The sequence below is a fragment of the Otolemur garnettii genome, unplaced genomic scaffold, assembly GCF_000181295.1.
Source record: "Otolemur garnettii isolate 467f Iridium unplaced genomic scaffold, OtoGar3 scaffold00122, whole genome shotgun sequence".
Taxonomy (NCBI): Eukaryota; Metazoa; Chordata; class Mammalia; order Primates; family Galagidae; genus Otolemur; species Otolemur garnettii.
The window spans coordinates 4,144,452-4,164,371 of record NW_003852517.1 but is presented as its reverse complement, the minus strand read 5'-3'; the positions used below and the strand labels follow the sequence as shown (position 1 = coordinate 4,164,371).

General features: G+C 36.0%; 1 protein-coding gene across 19 annotated transcripts in view; it reads left to right on the top strand.

The window, feature by feature from the left end:
- Window positions 1-19,920, top strand: part of ZBTB20 (zinc finger and BTB domain containing 20) — a 777,433-nt gene that overhangs the window by 403,849 nt on the left and 353,664 nt on the right. For all 19 annotated transcript variants that reach the window (XM_023517824.1, XM_023517838.1, XM_023517826.1 and 16 more), the window contains one exon: window positions 14,935-14,982. The gene's annotated coding sequence lies outside the window, so the exon portion shown is untranslated. The remainder of the gene's footprint in view (window positions 1-14,934; window positions 14,983-19,920) is intronic.

Genomic DNA, 19,920 nt, shown 5'->3' with positions numbered 1-19,920 from the left:
TTTAAAACTGCATAGCATACGGTTTTACTAAAATTTATTTAATCAACCTTGTATTGTCAGATAAGGTTTCAAGTTTTCTCTGGTTATAAATAATACCATGATAAACATTCTCATTTCTAAATTATTGTGTAGTCTTTGGTTATTTCCTTTAGATAAATTCCTAGAGGTAATATTTCTGGGTCAACAGTATCCATATCTTTTTTTTGTAGTTCTTGGCTGGGGCCGGGTTTGAACCCAGCACTTCCAGTGTATGGGGCCGGTGCCCTACTCCATGAGCCACAGGTGCCGCCCTAACAGTATTCATAATCTTTTACAGTTTTTGATGCATATGGCTAAGATGCTCTCTAGACCATTGTGCCAATTTTATTATTTCTGTAGTAACATCTTAAGAGTTTTCCTCCAAAAAGGACTTGATTCAAAGCCATTCTATTGTTCATCTCTGAGTCCTATCTGGTCGACCAGCTGTAGTAGACTTAATTTAACTCTTATCTCAAGGTTATACTTAAGAGTAAGCAAAACATTTTTGGACTCATTTATGCTGCAAATGGAACAGTTTACAGAATACAAATTGACAGTAAGATTAGAATATATTCCTTTCTTATTCCTGTTTTCTACAAGCATTCTGCTTAAATCCTGGATAATAAACAAAAAGAAAAAGAAAGAAAACCCCTTCTCTTACTTGGACTGATTGAACACTCACAGTGTGCTAGGCACGCTACTAAACATGAAAAAACCTAAGTCCTGCCTTCTGAGACTTTACAATTCCATTAACTATGGTTCATAGGGTGTAATATAAATAGTAGGCTACTAGGACAATGGCCTATGCTTAAAGTACTTAAACTCTATGGGGCAGGTGGACTACAGGCAGGTGTCCAGGATATCGGATGGGAGGTGACAATTGCTCGACTGAGGATTAATGAAGCGAGGGTCAGTTTCTTAGACTGAGAAGGCTTTTTAACACTTCCTTGGTTAGCTAAGATGGCTGTTAAGTTAGCAATGCAGCAGTGACATAGAAGTTCCAAATAGTTTGTCGGAATAGATACATACAGATTTAGAAAATGCATTATAAATGACATATAGCAAAAATGTAAACAAGCTATTTAATAACATTTTAATGCTTGATTCTGATGTCTTAATTAAAATGTGCATAAAAGAAAACAATGGTGGAACATCTGTGTGTGTTATTGGGATAGCAGGATTTATGCTACACCCTGGGCTTTTTTGTTCAATTCTCTGTGTGTGTGGATGTGGAAGAGTTTCCTCTTTGAGGCACAATTACCCATTGGAGCCCCGCAGGGTCTCTGTTCCCACCCACCTTCCCCTCGCTTTGATAGTCTCACTTTTTCTTTCCTTTTTATTTAAAATACTGTATAGTTTATTCTTTGCTTAAATTAAACCTTTTTCATCACTCGATTTGAAAGCAACTCTTTACTCTCCCCCTATAACCTGAAACCTTGACTTAACCTCTGACTTACCCTTGTTATGTCAGCAGATTACACAGCATTACCTAATTTTTTTTTTGCTTTAGTGAATAATCTCAAAGAGCTTTGGGGAGACATGACCCTTTGTATTTGTGACTGGATAGCAATTGTTACTCAGCTGGACACTATGGGATATAGATGATAAACCCAGAGATGCTACTCACCCCTGCCAGAGATATTTTATTATCATCATTATTATTATTATTGATTTGGGGGGTGTATCTCTGAACATCATTTTACCTAACTATAAAAGAGTGCCCTTAATTACAAAAATGAAGGGCCGAGTACTTTAAGATCTTCTGCTGATAACATTACACTATGAAATGCTTTGATATCTACTGTTACTTGAACACACCTGATCAACAAAAAGTTTGTCTTTATTTAAGCCAGCATAAAAAGTAACCTGGCATCTACTTTTAGAAGAGTTCTGCATCACTTACACAATAGAAAGCCACAGCCAAATAGCCTTCTTAAACATATCACAGTATTTTTGAGGGGGGATATCCTGAATCCTCATGATGTTCACGTGAAAGTAGTTTTATTCTTTGTTCCACTGGGGATAAAAGTGAGGTTCAGAAGAGTTTAAGTGACAGGCCAAAAACCTACATTATTAATATTTAGAAAACCTGAGATTCAAATGCAACTCTATCTGTCTTTCTAAATCTTTCTATAATATCAGACCCATTTCCTATAGACATTGGCTAGATGCTGTTAGGAAAGAGTTAAGGACAATATACTATTTGTAACAACTGTCTGGAACTTGGTTTTATAACTTGGATTTAAGTCACAAATGGAGAGTAATTATCAATATGTCACAGACCAAGAGCTGCATGTCTGCACGTATGGATTGGTCTAATTTTCATTCTTTGGCTTTTGGATATTGTATGAGGGAGCTTCACAGATCTACATGGCATCTCCCAGTGCTGTGCTCTGTGGTAGCCGACCAAAGTATAAACTCCTCTGTATTGGGACAGCTCCCAACCAGGTACTATCAGAAGAGATTAATATAAAATTACCCGCCATATGTAGACTTAGTTTCTTTTTTGAATTTTTCCTCAACCCTTGAGTGGGGGAAAAATACCAATTTTTGGTACTAGCTTTGTATTTTTTTAACAGATGTTGATTTTAGAAGTATTGTCCCAAGAGAGGAGGAAGACCTGGTAGGAGTGGGTCTTTCTTATGCTGGTCTGTCTCTGCCTTTCTGTCCTTCCCCTATCTGATGCAATATTATCAGTTTGTTACAATCCTTAGATGAAAAAAAATTAAAAATGTTCATAGACTAGAAGTTATTAAGACTTTAAATCACATAAGATTACCCTTGTGGGTCATTTTTTTTATTTTTGGCCTGAATTTTGCATATTTCCGTTTTCTAGAAGAGGGCATAGGCTGTGTACTAGGGATAAGTAGATTATGCCTTTTCTACTTCCCCTTATGTTTTTTCCCAGTCTGAGAGAACCTCTGCTCTAGATTTGTTCTATTTCCTGAAACCAGTCACTTATTAGATTTATAAGATGATCAGTTGGTAACGGCGATAGAGTTTGGTGTGACAGTCAGGTGTGTGTTAAGGAAGGCATTACGGTCTAGTGGGAGAAACATGGGCTTTGAAAATCACAGCAGCTTAACCCTTTGGCTTACTCGCAATGTAGCTTTGGGTGAAACATTTAACCTCTGAGCCTAAGTTTTTATCTGTAAAATGACAGTGGATAATAATATCTACTTTATAGAGATATTGTGCAGATTAAATAAAATAGTGCATGGAAAACAGAACTGTGTTTCACTCTTAATGAATGGTGGTTGCCTATATTTCATGTAGTGAGGGAACAGCAAAGAACAGAAAAATGATACTGAGTTTGAAAAAACAGTTTTCATCTTTTCAATTTAGCATTAAAAAAAAAGAGCATTTGTCTAGAAGGGAGAAATGTGGGTTCTAGCTCTGCCTCTGGAAAACTACAAAATCTTCTCTATTCATCTCAGGATCTCGGTTTCCTCCTTTCTAATATGAGTGAGTTAGAATTATGATCTCCATCTAGTTATATAGTTTTGCCTTCAGAGGATTTTTCTCTTTCTCCGATAGTCTATGACACGCCATACAACAGTCTGTAAGCCTCAAAGGTCAACAGCCAAGTACAGCAGAACGGGATGTTGTTAAGATAGGATTTTCCCTGTGCAGCTATGTTTACACGTACATTCGTGGTCTTTGTATATTTGTCATGTGTCTGAGTATTTATGCACCTGCATAGTTGTTGAAGTAAGCACACTAGCATACATTCATATATTTTTTGGTGTGTGTTTATATATAACCTATATATATACAGTATGTGTGTATATATATAAATATATGTCTGTGTGTATGAGAAACAGATGCACTGTAGGCAGATAAAGCAGATAAATATAGATCCAAATAGAAGCTTAAGCATATAAATATAGACGTTATATAGAGTGAAAGCAAGCAGATCAGCACCTCTTCATTATTGCTTGAAGTCTTTGTAATAAAAGAGCTGAAAATCAGTAACTGACGTTGAAATTATTGACTGAATGACACTGTCAGAACAGAAGGCACAATGTAAGGTAAGAAAATAACCTTTCTTTCAACTTTGAGGGAAAATTAGCAAGATGATTTATTACTTTTAATTATTTCATTTAAGAAAGTTTTTAGATGCTGTGTAGTGTGATGTTTTTAATAGTACAGATATGTCACCTTTCTTAAAAATACTACCACACACCAAAAATAAGTAAGAAAAGAAAATCTATTCTAGTCTTGAAAAAATATTTGGCAAAGGTGATACCTGGATCCCTTTTGTCCAAAGGCTGAGATTTGTAACTCTATCCTGTTTCTATCCTCATAGACAGGTGAGCTGATTTTATTCTGTTTTTTGAAAGCCCCTCTGAATAGTTTAAGGAAACTCAACTAAAGGCAAATTTTGAAGCAAGAGGCCAAAGTCACCATAGCTCAGTTATTGTCATAGGGACGCTTGCGATTGTGGTTAGGGAGTGTGTTGTATGAGTGAAACTCGGCGTCCATCTGTTACTTTTATATCACTGTCTGCTTTCACCAGTCAAAATAATTGGTTGTGAGTTTTTGCTTTGTTTTGTTTTGGTGATGAGAGTATTGTGAGTTATTTTTAGCTGGTTGGAGTCTTGGTCATATGTTTAAATACTATTTGAAAAAAGGGAGTTGTCTTCTCTTCCACCCCCTCCCTAAACCTCATCTGTTTCCCTAACAGATCTCATCTCTTCAGTTTTATAGTAGGGACATCCAGAGAAGCTAAACTTTGAAGAAATACCTTGAAATCTACAGATGCAAAGTCTGCTTTTGCCGAATACTGCAAAACTATGAAACTTGCCGCTGTTTCTTTTCCTGATGTTTAGTGCAACATTGCTTTTCCTTAGAGGGGTGGGAGATGAGGGTCAGGGTTGTGTGCTGGATCTCTCCGTGTGTGTCTTCCAAATCAGGAGTCAGTGAGTCTTCCTTTCTGCTCCCAGTCAGGTTAGACTTGAGGAAGGAAAGGAGGGAAGGGCAAAGCAATAAGGACTCATTAAATGCTGAGGAATCCATTGGTGGCTCTCCAATAACTGTTCATTCTTCTAGCAAATCTGTTTGGCTTCATTCACTTTGTTGTTAAGTTCACCAAGCTAGGATTTTTAAAAATATTGTTTTAAAAGTATCCCAGTGGTCTTGAAAAGCGTAGCACATTACACACACAGTTATATAAAAGTCATCCCAAAACACTGACTGCATTGTGTGAATAACATGGAGTATATGAGGGATATCTAGAGAGCATCTAGCCATGTAATATGAAAAACAGAGACATCCATGTCTGGGTACTTCCCATTTTATAAATTACTTTTAAAGAATACTTCCTAGCAATGTGTAATATTGTTACATTCTACAGTGCTTCAGATTCTGTTCTTTTAAAACTGCTATTATTTACCCAATGAGCTCTAATGTCATCTCGAGCAAGTATTTACTAAGGAGTATTATAAAATAATATATCCATATAAAATGATTCACTGAAGATGACTTTGGAAAAATAATCATTTGCCAAATTAATATAGTAAAAGTCCTTTATCTTTACACACACAGACACAAACACACAATTTAGACTAAAGCACCATGACTTATCCAGTTCAAGAAATCATCTTAGGATCAAAGATTCTGAGGAAAGTTAAATATACTCACACACTCCTCTTTTCTTATTCTTTATTTGTTTCCTTTTCTTCTGGCTTATCATATTTACTGTTTGACTTTTGTCAAGTAATTACCAGAAATTTTGGCAAAGACAAAAAATAGTATGTCTGGGTATGTGTGTATACATGTATAGACATATATATGAAGGTTGAAATGTGGTGTTAATCGTTTGACTTTTTATACATCACATGTTTAAAACTTTTATCTAGTATAAATGTTTAAAGGAATTTTTATGACTATTTTCCAAATAATCACTTGGACATTTGCATTTGAACAAACAGAGATTTATCTGAACTGAGAGCAAAGCAAGAACCTGTATCTTTTGAGGAGTCATCCCAACTCCTACGTGGATGACGAGGTAGCTCTCATCGTTGACATGGAGATTTATTTTTGGTTAGGGGGCCTCATATTCTGCTCCTGGCATTGCAGTGCCCTGTGGTGTATATGGGCCTAAGAGTCAAACAAATCCTGATTCAGATGTCACTTCACAACTTTTTAATTAGCTCTGGTGTCCTTTGGTAGGTTAGCTAACAGTTCTATATCTTGCTGATCTATAAAACATATGCCAATGCTACTTGAAAGTAAGTTTTTATAAAATGAAATAAATGAAATAAATTTTTATAAAATGAAATAAATTTCATTTCATTTCATTTTATAAAATGAAATAAATTTTTATAAAATGAAATAAAACTTGAAAGTAAGTTTTTATAAAATGAAATAATATTAATGAAATGTGTGGCACATAATATATATTCAGTAAGTACTACCTTCCTGGACCTGTTAATTTTAATGTACATCTGTTATTTTCTTCTCCATAATCACTTGTGTCATAGCATCGTACCATAACCACTAGCCATGGAGACAATGCCAGAGAAAAAGAATCAAAGGATTTTAAAAACTATTAATTATCTAATACACCTCCCCCCAAAAAATGAGCTTATGAGGAAAGAAATCTAAGGAAGTCATCAGAAATTCTTGTCTCCTATAATTGTAATGATTTCTACAAAAATGGAGTTAGCAAACAGGAGTGGGAGACTTTTCAACAAAGAGTTGCTGAAACCCTATTCACATTGATAAAGTGGAATGGACTGCTGTACATTAAGCCTTTTAAAATAATAGGAGATCCTTTTATTGCCCATTCATATACGAGGGCAATGTCCTCCATTCCACAGTGGATGCTGCTGATGTTGGCTCAAGTAGGTTCAACTTGTTGATTCGCACCAGTTCTTTAAAGGGAAAGGGTCAGGATACAACTGTCATTGAAATTATTGAATAGTTGCTATATATTTTCTTTTTTAAGAAATAGGAGGTGGGGGGGAACCTCCCACTCTAAGATATTTGGAGCTTCAATTCAGCCTAGAGCTGATCATTTTAGCTGGTTTATAAACCCCATAAGAGTAAGGTTTATAATGGAAACAATGGCAGAGTCTTAATTGCAATGATTCTGGCAGCAATGTCCCTACAATCCAGAGACCTCTTTTTCATGTCTGAGTACTCTTTTCTTTTAATCTCTTCAGACCTCATTTTCTGTGAAACTGCAATTTGAGTGTGCAACTCTTTCTGACTTTTTTTGGGAATTGAGAGTTTGACCAGTATCATACAAACCCATATTAAGCCATTGGGATTTGTTTGGCTCTCCTCCTACTGTGTCATAATCAGTCTCAATTATTTGTTATCTGTGGAATGGAAATAAAGAAAAGGGAAAAGATTTGATCTGGTGTAGAGAAAAAATGACTGATCTGGAGGTCAGGATCTTTTCCTTTCTGTCTTTGATGAGGTACTTGGGCAGTTTCCATATTGATAATATGAAAAACTAGACAGCTATGATGTTCTAGAGAAAAGCCTACAGTTGTAGTTTGTGTTCAGTTTGTCAACATCTTACTGCAGTTTTTTAACTTAAGTATAAATCAAAGGCCTAAATATTGTATGATACTAAATTCACACTTTTTTCTTCCTTTATGATTTCTGAGGCTATCAAAGCACTTGAACAAAATACATGATTTCTATGAGGAAAAGAAATAAATAAAAGTTGGATAAGCATATGAAACGTGAGAAAAAGGGAAGAATTTGAAATAAAAAAAAAAGGACTATATGAACTAAACACAATAGAAGTAAGAGGACAGGAGGTGAAGACTCATCTAGAGATTTACAAATTAAGAGGAGGAAAGAAGAGAAGCAAGACTTTCAACATTAGACTCACATTTAAGATAAAAAATTAAGTATAAGACAGCTTTGAGGTGAACATTTTACATAATGTAAGGATTCCTTGTCTTATAAAAGAATCCTTCAAAATCTTTCCCTGTGGCATTTAAAATAAGATTCAATTTATACAACTTTGATTTAGTCTATGCTGTGGGAAAATGAACTATTTTGAAATGAACTATTTGAGTTTTAGATACTAGTCCCAGCTCTGTCTCAAAATCTGTACCTTTGAGAAAGTTAATTCTGAGCCTCAGAATCTTCATATATAAAATGAATAGGATAGGCAAGTTTTCATCCACCCTTAAGAGTTATGAAATTAAAAGGCACGTGGGATAATCTTTCTTGGTGACACATTGCCAGGATGCCCAATCCTCATATTGGAGGACATTGTTGAGTTTGATTGCATTAATTAGATGACCAAACTAAAATCCTTCAGGTTTTGAGGATGACTGAAATCTGCATGCTTTGTTCTGGAGAATTAACAAGGCAATAGCTCCATCTATAAAGATATAGTATGACTTCTATTGCTAACACGCTTTTAGTTGAATCTTCAACTGCGATTTTTGAAAGATCAACATTTAATTTTCGTTTATTTATTTATTTTATTTTATTTTTGGAGCCAGAGCTTTGCTCTGTCACCCTGGCTAGAATGCAATTCCCTCACCATAGATCACTGCAACATCAGACTCCTCCTGCATCATCCTCCTGAGTAGCTGGGGCTGAAGCAGGTACCACACCTGGATAATTTTTTCATTTCTTTTTTTTTTTTTTTTGTAGAGACAGAACCTCAGTTTATCACCCTCGATAGAGTGCCATAGCATCACACAGCTCATAGCAACCTCCAACTCCTGGGCTTAGGCGATTCTTTTGCCTCAAGTTCCCGATTAGCTGGGACTACAGGCGCTCACTAGAATGCCCAGGTATTTTTTTGTTGCAGTTTGGCTGGGGTCAAACTTGAACCCGCCACCTTCAGTATATAGGATCCGACACCCTACCCAGTGAGCCACAGGCGCCACCCAATTTTTTCATTTCTTATAGAGCCAGGATCTTCCTATGTTGTTCAAGCTGATTTTGAACTCCTGGCCTCAAGTGTTCTCCTGCGTTGGCCTCCCAAAATGCTAGAATTATAGTTATGAGGCACCACACCCAGCCCTTAATTCTTTGTTCTTTAGTTTTATTTTCCAATTAACTAAAAGATGGCATTTCTGAATTTCTAATCCACAGTTTATTTTAGATTAAAAAAACTCCTGTTTAACCAAGAAAATGGAAATAAGCACATTCTTGGTTGCCCTTATATTAATTTAAATTTGCATAACCTAATCAAAACTCAACCCACCTTGCCCTTTAACAAAAAGCTAGATTCTCTCTCATTACTAAATAGCTACATTCTTCTCAGTGTTTTTTAAAAGATGAATTATTTTGATATCCCATGACTTTTCCTTTAGAATGTGTCCATGGAAATTAAAATAGACTTTTTTGTGCCTAAGACAGTAATGAAAATAGTCCAAAATGGCTGGTGGAAATGAATAAAAAACATTGCCAATGTTATCAGTATTGTAATTCTTGTTAAGCTTTTTTCCTAATATAATGGACTGAATCATCTGACTCCTAAAAAAGTTGCCTGATATTTCCTTTACAGTATTTATTTTGTCTGCACATAAATGACAGAGCATATAAGGCTGTGCTCAGTGACTTACATCTACAATGCCGGTAGTTTAGGAGACCAAGCTGGGAGGATCATTTCAGCCTATGGGTTTGAAACCAAACTGAGAGTGACACAGCAAGACCTTGTCCCTACAAAAAATAAAAAGAATTAGTCGGGTATAGTGGTGTACACTTGTCCTGTTGTCCTACTTGAGAGACTGAGTCAGAAAGATTGCTTGAGCCTGAGATATAGAGATTTCAATGAGCTGTGATCAGGTCCTGCCACTCCAGTTGGAGTGACAAAGCAAGAAACTATCTCACAAAAAGAAATTTTAAAGTACTACAATCTAAGATTTCCAGTATTGTGAAACATTAGAATATATTTTTTGAGGCCTCTCTAGTGCTATTTTCAACAGAGATGTTTATCCCATAATCATTTTGTAGTCTCAACAAATATTTGTTGAGTATAGAGAATGTGCCAAACACTGTGTTAAGTTCTAGCTGTTCAACTGGACACACACTGCTATTGGCCATTAAAGCTATTTGACAAGTGGCTGTGGCAGACATCTTAATATTTCCTAGGCTAAAATGGGTGAAAAGAGAAAGTGATTGGGTGATCAGAAATGAAACCCAAACTCTGATTTCCTTTGAATAACCTCCTGGGATTTATCCCAGTCATCATTTGCAAATACATTCCAGAAAGAAACAAGTTCCCTGCTCAGCTCTCTAGCTGGTTGCTGAATAAAGAGAATTTTTTCTTATCCTAGTGGTTGTTCTGAGCCATAGGAGAGCACTCAGGTACAGAAAGGTTCTGTACCTATTAGCACAGTCGACATAACCCTTGTTTTATGGCCTGGGATGAACTGAGCATCCTTGAAAAACTAGCAATGTCCATAATAATCCCAATCACAAGTGAAAGGCTTTCCATAGATATAAGAAATTATTTAAATTTCTTTTATAAGTATTATTTATCAGCTTAAGGTCCTTCCTCATTTTGCCCATTTCTCTTTTATTATCCTACATTGGGCTGTTTTGTTCAGCCAGATAATGGGTGTCCTGTCTTTGTGTATCTAAAGTACAACAGTGACCTGTTTAAAGATCTAAATGTGTTCTTTATGTATTTTTAAAGAAGATGAGTAAAATAGAATACATTTCTCTTTGCCCTGATGATAATTCTTTGTTTCTTTCAAATAATATTTGTGATTAGGTCAACTACATTGGCTATCACAGATACAGATTCACAACTGTGTAGAGAAACTGATCGATAGGTACATACAGGGAAGTCTGACAATTTAGTGGAATTGCTTTCAAGTAATTTGACACATTAGTACTCACAGACATTCACTGGACAGTAATCCTCATTAGAAAAGTTGGAGTATTGGGGTCACTCGCTCTAGTCCATTTCTGAGACCTGAGCTATAACCAAAAGTCAGAGCTAAAGGAAATAGAAATGAACCTATTCCAGGCCTTAGAATTGTTTCTCTAAGTGAGCTGTCTCCCTCCTCTTCATTTCTCCTTTTTTCTCTCCCTGTTCTCTTTTTCTTTTTACTCCCTTCCCTTCCAGCTCCTTTCTTTTTAGCGTGCTGAATTCATTAGATGGCACAGTGTAAATCAATAGTAAACGCTAACCGCCTACTCCGTGCTCAGTTACGCAACACCACATAACCGGTACACAGAGACAAAAAGGGAAAAAGCACACACAGCCTTTACATTCAAAAGCTCTTGCATAATTTTACTTTTCCACAGCCAAGAAAAAAAAAGGAAATAACAGATGGGGAAACTTACAGTTTTTTTTTCCCTTTTCTCAGACTGCTTAGAAGGGAGTTAGTTAACATCCTTGGCCATTGCTAGTTTCCCTAGGCAGCAGCAAAATGTCCCGTAATTGTCAGTGCCTGAACTGGCTTTAAACAGGTCTTTGTGACCCTATTTGATGCAGCGAATTTTCCAGGTAATAGAAGACTGCACTTATTCTGAGGTGTTTTTACTTAGTTTTAATTTATTTTATGAAACCCCAAAACATGTGAAGTATGAACTGAATGTTAAAATAGAAAGAGGACAACGAAGATGTGTATGTGTGTCTCTGTTTGTATGTTTTCACTTGAAAGGTATCCTGATGTCTTATTTATATACAAAGCCAGTTACACAAACCCATCTTTCTCTTTTTTTTACTTTGAAGGCTATATAGCATTTATTTTTTTTTTCTTTTGACAAAGCACATTCAACCCCAAAGTCTTAATGAAAGAGAAAACATCTAGGTGATACAACAGATATAGTTAATTCAAACTCTGTATATTATTCATCAACTAAACAACCATTTTACTTAAGAACCTCTGAAATTCTCATTTGGAACTTTCTATCACACTACTTCTGGGAACACCTTTGGGTCTCTGGGTTCACTGTACTACCTTTCTTAATCCCTCAACTGTATAATAAATAGTTTTTCTTTCTCTCTGTCTTCCTTAACCTTTCACCCTTTACCCACACTCCCGGTATTTTCATTATAGAAACTCCTTCCCAGTTTAAAAGAGAACATAGTGAGATTTGCATGTAATGTATCAGTGTTTCTTCCCATCACATTTTGTTTCACTGAACTAACTGATGTCCTTTGGGAACTAGGCACGTGTCTGATAAGGGAGGGCGGAGAGGTTTGGGTCTCTGTATTGTTCTTCCTTTTTAGCTTCTGCCTATCAAATGGCTATATAATGGATAGAAAATGAGAATGCACATTACTAGGCACTGTTAGCCTAGGAGCAATTAATGTAGGCATGAGAAAGGCGATGGTAGTGGTAGTAGTTCTGATTATTTTTAATGCAAACAGAAAAGATGGAAGGTGGGTGGGAGAGAGCCTGGATACGGTCGTCATTGTGTGAGCAGGCACTATTGAAGCACTTCATCTCCTGGTATTTGGGATGAGCATGATTCTTTTAGGCCATATTTTACTTCAGGATATTAAAGCCATAAGAAATTGGTTCATTTGATTTTATTGAAGTGATGACATGAATTTTTCCTTGAATTTTTTTCTAGTGGATTAAGGCTATTTTATAATTTGTTTAACATTGTCTTACGTTTTCACTTATTGCAATTTAGAATTTGTTTTATGGAAAAATGCATATATGATTCTTTGCTGTAACAACTGAGCAATCAAGATCATTGGGATTATCGCATCTATTTATTTATGAGACATGTCACTCTATATGTATTACTGTTGAGTCTGAATTTCAATATGCATTTTTATATAGTTACTTGGTTATCTAAAAAAAAGAAGTCTACACCGTATAAAGTGAATTCTTTATAATGTAATTTTAACATGATTAATTAATCTGTAACCAAGTTCTTATTTCTGATATGTCGTTCTGTACGCAGGAAGTTAGTTTCAGTAGCCTGATTTTCAAATAGATTGCCTGGATTTAAAAGAAAATTTAGAGCCCTGAAAGTAGGATAATTAGCATTTTCTTGGTTGTCAAAATTAGTTGGAGGTATCTGGTTATCAAAGAAGTGGAGGAGAAGGTCTTTGATCTTTTTCCTTGCCTCCCTTTGTCAGGGTAGCTTCCATTTGCATCTTGGTTGGTAGGTTTCCCCCTCCCTGAACCCTATTAGGGCAGGATTGATCTTCCAAAGTCCAAGGTGTGCCAGCCTAATCTGTTCAGCCCTAGGAACATGTAGGTTACTTCTCGTTTTGTTTTTGTTTTTGTTTTGTAACATAGGAACCAGGTTTAGGAACTTCTGAGAGGCTTAAACTTTCTATTCTCAAGACATGCAAGAAGCTAGGGAGCACCCTTAACCATTTTCTATAAGTCCTCCACAACTCTTTCAATGTAGCTCCTTGGCTTGTTGCTATTGGCAGTGGTAGTAGGTATTTTTAATGCTGCAACAAGAACCTCAGTCACTGACTTACCTTTTCAAGCAGATTTACTCCAGTTATGTCTGGCACATAGAAGTGGCTCCATAAATATTTTTCATGTTTTGGTGAGCTGGTGAGGAACCTGCTGTGACCATTCCTTCATGGTGCTTGTGCAGGTAAGCAGTGAGCCACGAAAATCATAAAGGAGCAAGAAGAAATGAGATACAAAGCTCCTCAGGCTCTAGTAGGGGACACGTCACGCCTTTTTGTGATCAAGCCCTTTTCATCCTCTCTCTGTCTGTATAACAGGAGAAAAATTCAGAAGGCAATTTTACATCTCCTAGATGTCCTTTTTCATGGTCAGAACTGCTCAGACCATTGGCTCATTTAAAAAACAATTTTTGGCAAGCTACTTTGGTGATCCTCATTAACTTTCATATGCAAATAAGTTAGGTACTTAAATGATTCTAGCTCTCAAATATACTCCTGTATTCTGCCACACTGTCCTTTGAATCTTGGCATTTCTCATTTCTCTGGACGATTATCTTTGGTATTTTATTTATATAGGTCTTAGAATGGTAACTCTGGAAAATAATTTATAGAGTTCTTTTATATAATGTTTTATTACTATTAGCTACATGAATTCTTGATTTTTCAAAATTAGTTTTGGCTTAAATTAATCATGCTGGTCATTTTTAAGGCTTTCATTGAGAGGGTGGTGTTAGGGGTGGGAATGATCTCTGGGAAAACATCCGTGACTTCTAAATTTTAAAGGCATCAAAAAGAAAAGCTTGTAGAATTTTTGATAGACAACTGCTTATTAGGCAAGCAGTTCTTAATATGCAGATTATATAATATTTGAAGATTTTGTTGCTTCCTAGTAGAAGCTTTTTAAATGTTAATTTTGAGGTTTGTTTTGTTGTTCTGTGACTTAGCATAAAAGGTTTTTGTTTTAAAAGGTTTCAATTCACTCATTCCATTTCCTATAGGACTTGAAACATAATACTGTACATTTATTTATACTCATAAAGGAGGATAAGGCCAGTAACTCACAGCTCATGAAACCAGGGGTAAATAATCCATAGCTTGTTGTCCCACCATTGCCACAATATTTAGAACTATAACATAAGTAACAAACAGTAAAAACAAGGAGAAACCAGTGCGTTTTTATTTACAAAATGTTTAATCAAAATTACAGTAAAGTTCAAATGGAGCTGCAAATCCTGGTGGTTTACAATGGTTTGATTTATTTTTTAAAACAGACCATGGATAATTAACCATAAAACAGAACTTTCTCAACACAAGTTTCAGTGAATTGCAGAAACGGGCAGCGAGTCATTCATAACTGGTTGCAACTGGTTAGAGCCCTTAGTTAAACATGCAGGCAGTCACAAATGCTATTTTCTCTGTACAGTTGTATTTTCATTCTCAAAGCAAACATCTTCTACTTTTTATATAGTGTCACTAAGTCAGTGTCCCATAAAAGGGAGCAAATAGGTTATTTTCTATAATTGCCGTTTGTCATACGTTTTGTCAAATTAATACCTGGCATTTAAAAGGACTTTTTTTCATTTCAGAATGTTTCACCGTCGCTAACTGGATTTTCATCACAACATTGCTGTCTGGTAAGTATCCTTCATTATTTTTAAAATGGCAATCCAAAATACTGAGATATAAAGAAGTCAAATCTATTTCTACAAATCTGAGAAAAAATTATACCTAACAGCTATGGTGAGTCTACTACCCGAAGTACTAAATTTTAACAAAACACATCTGATATTGGTAAATGGTAGATCTTTCCTATCCTATTTGTTCACTTGAAAAACCATCCTTTAGAAAGATAAGAAATGTGATCGCCAGAACCTGTTATCATAGATTTCAACACTTTAGAATGACTTTGCTAACCAGGGTGGAAGACTCTTCGGAGATGTATTATTTCTATAGGAAACTCCTGAGTAGACGCATAGGTTGATGGGGTGGAGTTACACGCTGGTATTTTCCACGTAGGACATAGGATATCTTGGCATTAAGCAAATAAACACAAAACCCTCCGGGCATATTTTGTGATACTTTTGATGATGAATTAGTATTCTGTGATAGTTTGTAAATTTGAAATACAGTTTGCTTTGTTTGGATCAATCTTAAAATCAGACATGACTGCTTTGCGTACACTCACAAACAGAAGGGGAAAATTCCCTGTAGAGTTCTGAATAAGGCCCCTTCCTTACCAGTTAAGTAAGAGGACCAACACCAGGACTCCAAGTGAATATAGGTGTGAAGTTTTATCTATGTCTTTTAGTGAGAATGTATAAAGTTTCAAAAAGGTTGGTATTGTGACCTTCTAGAATTCTTGATATTTCCGCGGCTGAGAGATGGGTTCAGGTCAGGACTGAAGGTGTGTAGGTGGAACATCAGCAGGTCAGACAGTGCCTGAAAGAGCTAGAGGTTGAGTCTGCTAGAGGTTGTCCTGCATTGAGATGCACTGGCAAATGCCCTGGAAATGAGAAGGGCAGGGTGACAGGGGGACGCGCCTGGCATCTGTCTGTGCTCTGCCTGGCTCCATCCAGCTCCATTTAGTCATGAATATCATATCCATCCAAACCTCTAAAAGTGACTCTTGACTTCACTTTATATGAATGTGCATAAAATGAGGAAAATAATCTGTTGGACTAATAAAATAGCTTTCTAACAGGGACTTTCTGTATCCATTGCACATAATCCACAGAAGTCACTACGATGTTGTTTCTCATGCTATGGCAGGAGCCTTTAGGATTGTAAACAGCCGCCTCCTCATTCCTACTGCCAGGCTTTGTTGTTATGCAGCCGGGAAAGAAACTTGTATTAGTGGAAGCCTCAGGAGCCGAAGAGACAGGCTTATTTGGTAATAGGAATTTGTTGCTCCCTTTGAATTTATCACAAGGTGATCTCATCACAAAAAAGGCCTGAGTTTCACACCCATGCTGGCTTGCCAAGAAGCCAGTTCCTCCCCTATTTCTATCAAACCCACAGAAAGCTCTTTATGTTTCTATGATCAGATAAAATCTGTATTGACATTCCTTTTCCTGTGGGTGTATTTCGCTTCTAGATGTAAAGATTTAAACTATCAGGGCAATGCTGCGCGGTTGCTCTGTTTTAGTAAATGAAAAGCTCCTTGGGAAAGGAGAGCACATCTTTTCTACTAATGAACAAATATTTATTTTCATTTAAAAATGATACATGCTCATTAAAAATAATTTGGAAAAATACATAGGAGTAAAATGAAGAAAAATTAAAGTAATTATTTCTATAATTTAAATCCAGTCATTAATAACCATTTGATATATTTCCTTACTATCATTTTCCCCTGAGGATATATCTTTTAAACATGCTGTTATCCTACTTTCTATATAATTTTGTGTCCTGCTTTCAAAATTTAACGTAAGAATTTTACATGTAATTACATAGTCCTCATAAACATTTTAAATCAAAATGTACTTTTCCAGAAGAGAAAGGGTTCCTTTAGTCTGAATGTCCAATGAGAGCCTAATTTTTATTGTTATCTGCTTTCTGTGTCTCTGCAATACCTTTCATAACCAGTTATTGAAACAGTCAATAAATAATAAATGAATAAAAGTTCAAATAAATATATATATCTTTTAATTTTTATTATGAAAAATTTTTAAGTTGTAAATGTAGACAGATTACAATGAACTCCCATTTACCCATCATCCAGCTTGTACAATGGTTAACTCTTGGCCTATCATTTTCTCACTAAGTAATTTTGAAGCAAACCCCAGGCATTATAGCATTTAGTACATTCATATTTCAGAAGATTTTTACATGTTAAGGTAAAAACATTGAGGTAAATAGTTCTAATCCTTGTATAGGTGGTATAGCAGTATTTTTCTTCTTAGCATCCTGACATCCTATTTTCTAATATATGACAATTGATCATAAAATCTCATCAGTGAGTTTCATACTATTCTTAGGCACATCTGTCAGCCAAAGGGCAATTTGGTTGACTTGGAGAAACATTTCACAGATCTGGCTAGGTTTCTTCAGGGGAGCAATTTTTTGTTAGACACTTTTTTACTTTATTCAAATTTAGAATGATAATTTGCATGGCAACTCTATGCAGCATGAATTATCCTCATGGATAATCTATCTATTGGATAGATGCATGTGTTGTGTACAATCCTTTATCCAAGATGAAAGGAAAATATAGTCCTTGACTACTTAGAACTCCAGTCAAGCTGCAGCCAACCAATACTAGATAAATATGACAAATCTATAAAAATCAGATATAACCTTAAATTTTAAAGTTTTTAGTTCTTAAGGTTTATTGGTAGAAATGGAAAATGTATAATAAGTATGTGGGGCATTCAGGAAGTCTGAAAAGGAAGTTTATAGTAAGCATCTGATTCCTCTTTTAAAAAGCACTGTGTTTGGAGAGAAGGAGATTGTACATTGTAGAACAAAGGGTGTTCTCTATGTGTCTGTAGGTATTGCTCTAGTTTAGTCTAAGAATATTTTAAAGAAACCTCTATGAGTGGTTTTGCGCCCATAGCACAGTGGTTATGGCGATAGCCACATACACCAAGGGTGGCAGGTTCGAACCCAGCCTGGGCCAGCTAAACAAGTGCAAGAAAAAAAATAGCTGAGTGTTGTGGGTATAGTCCCAGCTACTGGGAGGCTGAGGCAAGAGAATCGCTTAAGCCCAAGAATTGGAGGTTGCTGTGAGCTGTGACACCACAGCACTCTTCTGAGGGCGACATAATGAGACTGTGTCTCAAAAAAAAAGAAAAAAGAATGAAAGAAAGAAACCTCAATGAGCCAGCTTTCCATGGCTAGCCTAGATCCTTTTACACAAAACACTCCACAGACGTAGATGCTGGATCCAAATTAGGCTGCCTATAGAGAATCTGCATTGAGGTTTTGCTGCCTCGGGTTTTGAATTGTAGGTCAGTGACTGTTGAGTAACAATGTGTTGCCCTACAGGTGTATTAATTACACTCATCAGAATTCAGGATGTGAGTAACTATGTAGCATCCTGCATCAGTATAAACTGAATTTATGTGTTACTCAGGTCTATTTAATCTTAGGAGCACATTTTCCATTGGCCTCGAAAGTGAGTAGCTGGAATATTGATGTGCCTAACCCTTGGGGAAGAAAAAAAGAGTTTCTCCATCACACTAAATCTCTAGAAAAATATGACAGTTAACAGTATGGACATATACAAAATATTTTCAGCCAAATCTTGTTGAGCAAAGCACATGGAAAAAACAAAGAAAGAAAGAAAGAAACAACACAAGCAATAAACTATCCCAAGCAAACAGAGCATCTGTAAAATTTTCCAGACTGACTGGTGCAAACAATACAAACTTCTTTTTTTCTTTTTATTTCTTTTTTCTTTTTTTCCTCCTCAACCTCAATCTTCAGATCATTTCTATTTCTCCTTTACCCTGGCATCACCATCATTAGAATGTTGGCAAAAGGTTAGAAAGTTGTCTGATGGCTTGGCTAAGGCGGGTATCACAAGGAAAGATAGGCAGAAACTAGCCGTTCTCCTATTTTAAAGTTGCAAGGATATTCTACCATAAGCCATAATAATAATATTTTAAAACAACTATCCTTTTTCATAGTTATTTTAAAATTGATCTTACAACACAACAGGTAAGATAAAGGTATGAGTCTGTCTTCACATCTTTTCTTACATGTGATACTGGATCATGTGCCTCGTGCCATATGAACCTGGAGTATAAACTGCCTTTTAAAGAGAAGTTTATCTATTTTTTTTAAGCTTTTGTGTTATATTATATTACACCCAAGTGAATCACCCAGGCCCCATCATTATAATAGCCATACTACTTACTTTTATTATTATTAACCGTGCTTGCTTCTTGGTGTGCGTGGGAGAACGCCCATTTCCTTGTGCTTGGCCTTTTTAGCTCCAGGTGTTCATTCAATTGTTGTTCTGTTAGTGACCTCGCATATCCTTGAGCTATAAAATACTTCTTAAAGTACCTGTTTATCCCTGGTTAAGTAGAGAATTGTGGTTGGATGATTCTGCTTTTTTTTTTTTTTTAATTTCAGATTGATAAGCAGGTACAAATGTTTAGGCTACACTGTTTTCATTTCCAAGGTAAAGTTCAAGTTGTAGTTGAGCCCTTCCCAAGGGGGAGAGGGGGCTTGCTGAACACCCTCACATTGTGCACACTAGGTGAGATCCCGCCAATCGCCCTCCCTCCTCCTATCTCCCCTCTCCCTCCTCTCCACTCTCCCTCATTAGACTACACTTGTGTTTTTCTTTCCTGTGGGCATGTATATTGGTTTCCTATTAATATTGAGTACATTGGATACTGTTTTTTCCATTCTTGTGATACTTTACTAAGAAAGATAAGTTTCAGCTCCAAACTTTTGTGTTTACCTGATTCTGCTTCTATAGAGCAAGGAATTCTTTATAAATACCTCCATCAAACCAGGATTTTAATTTTAGACCTAACAACACTGATAGTCCAAAAAAAAAAAATTAAAAATGGTTTGTTCATATCATCAGATCCTGTTTCATGAAGCTGGCCTGTCTT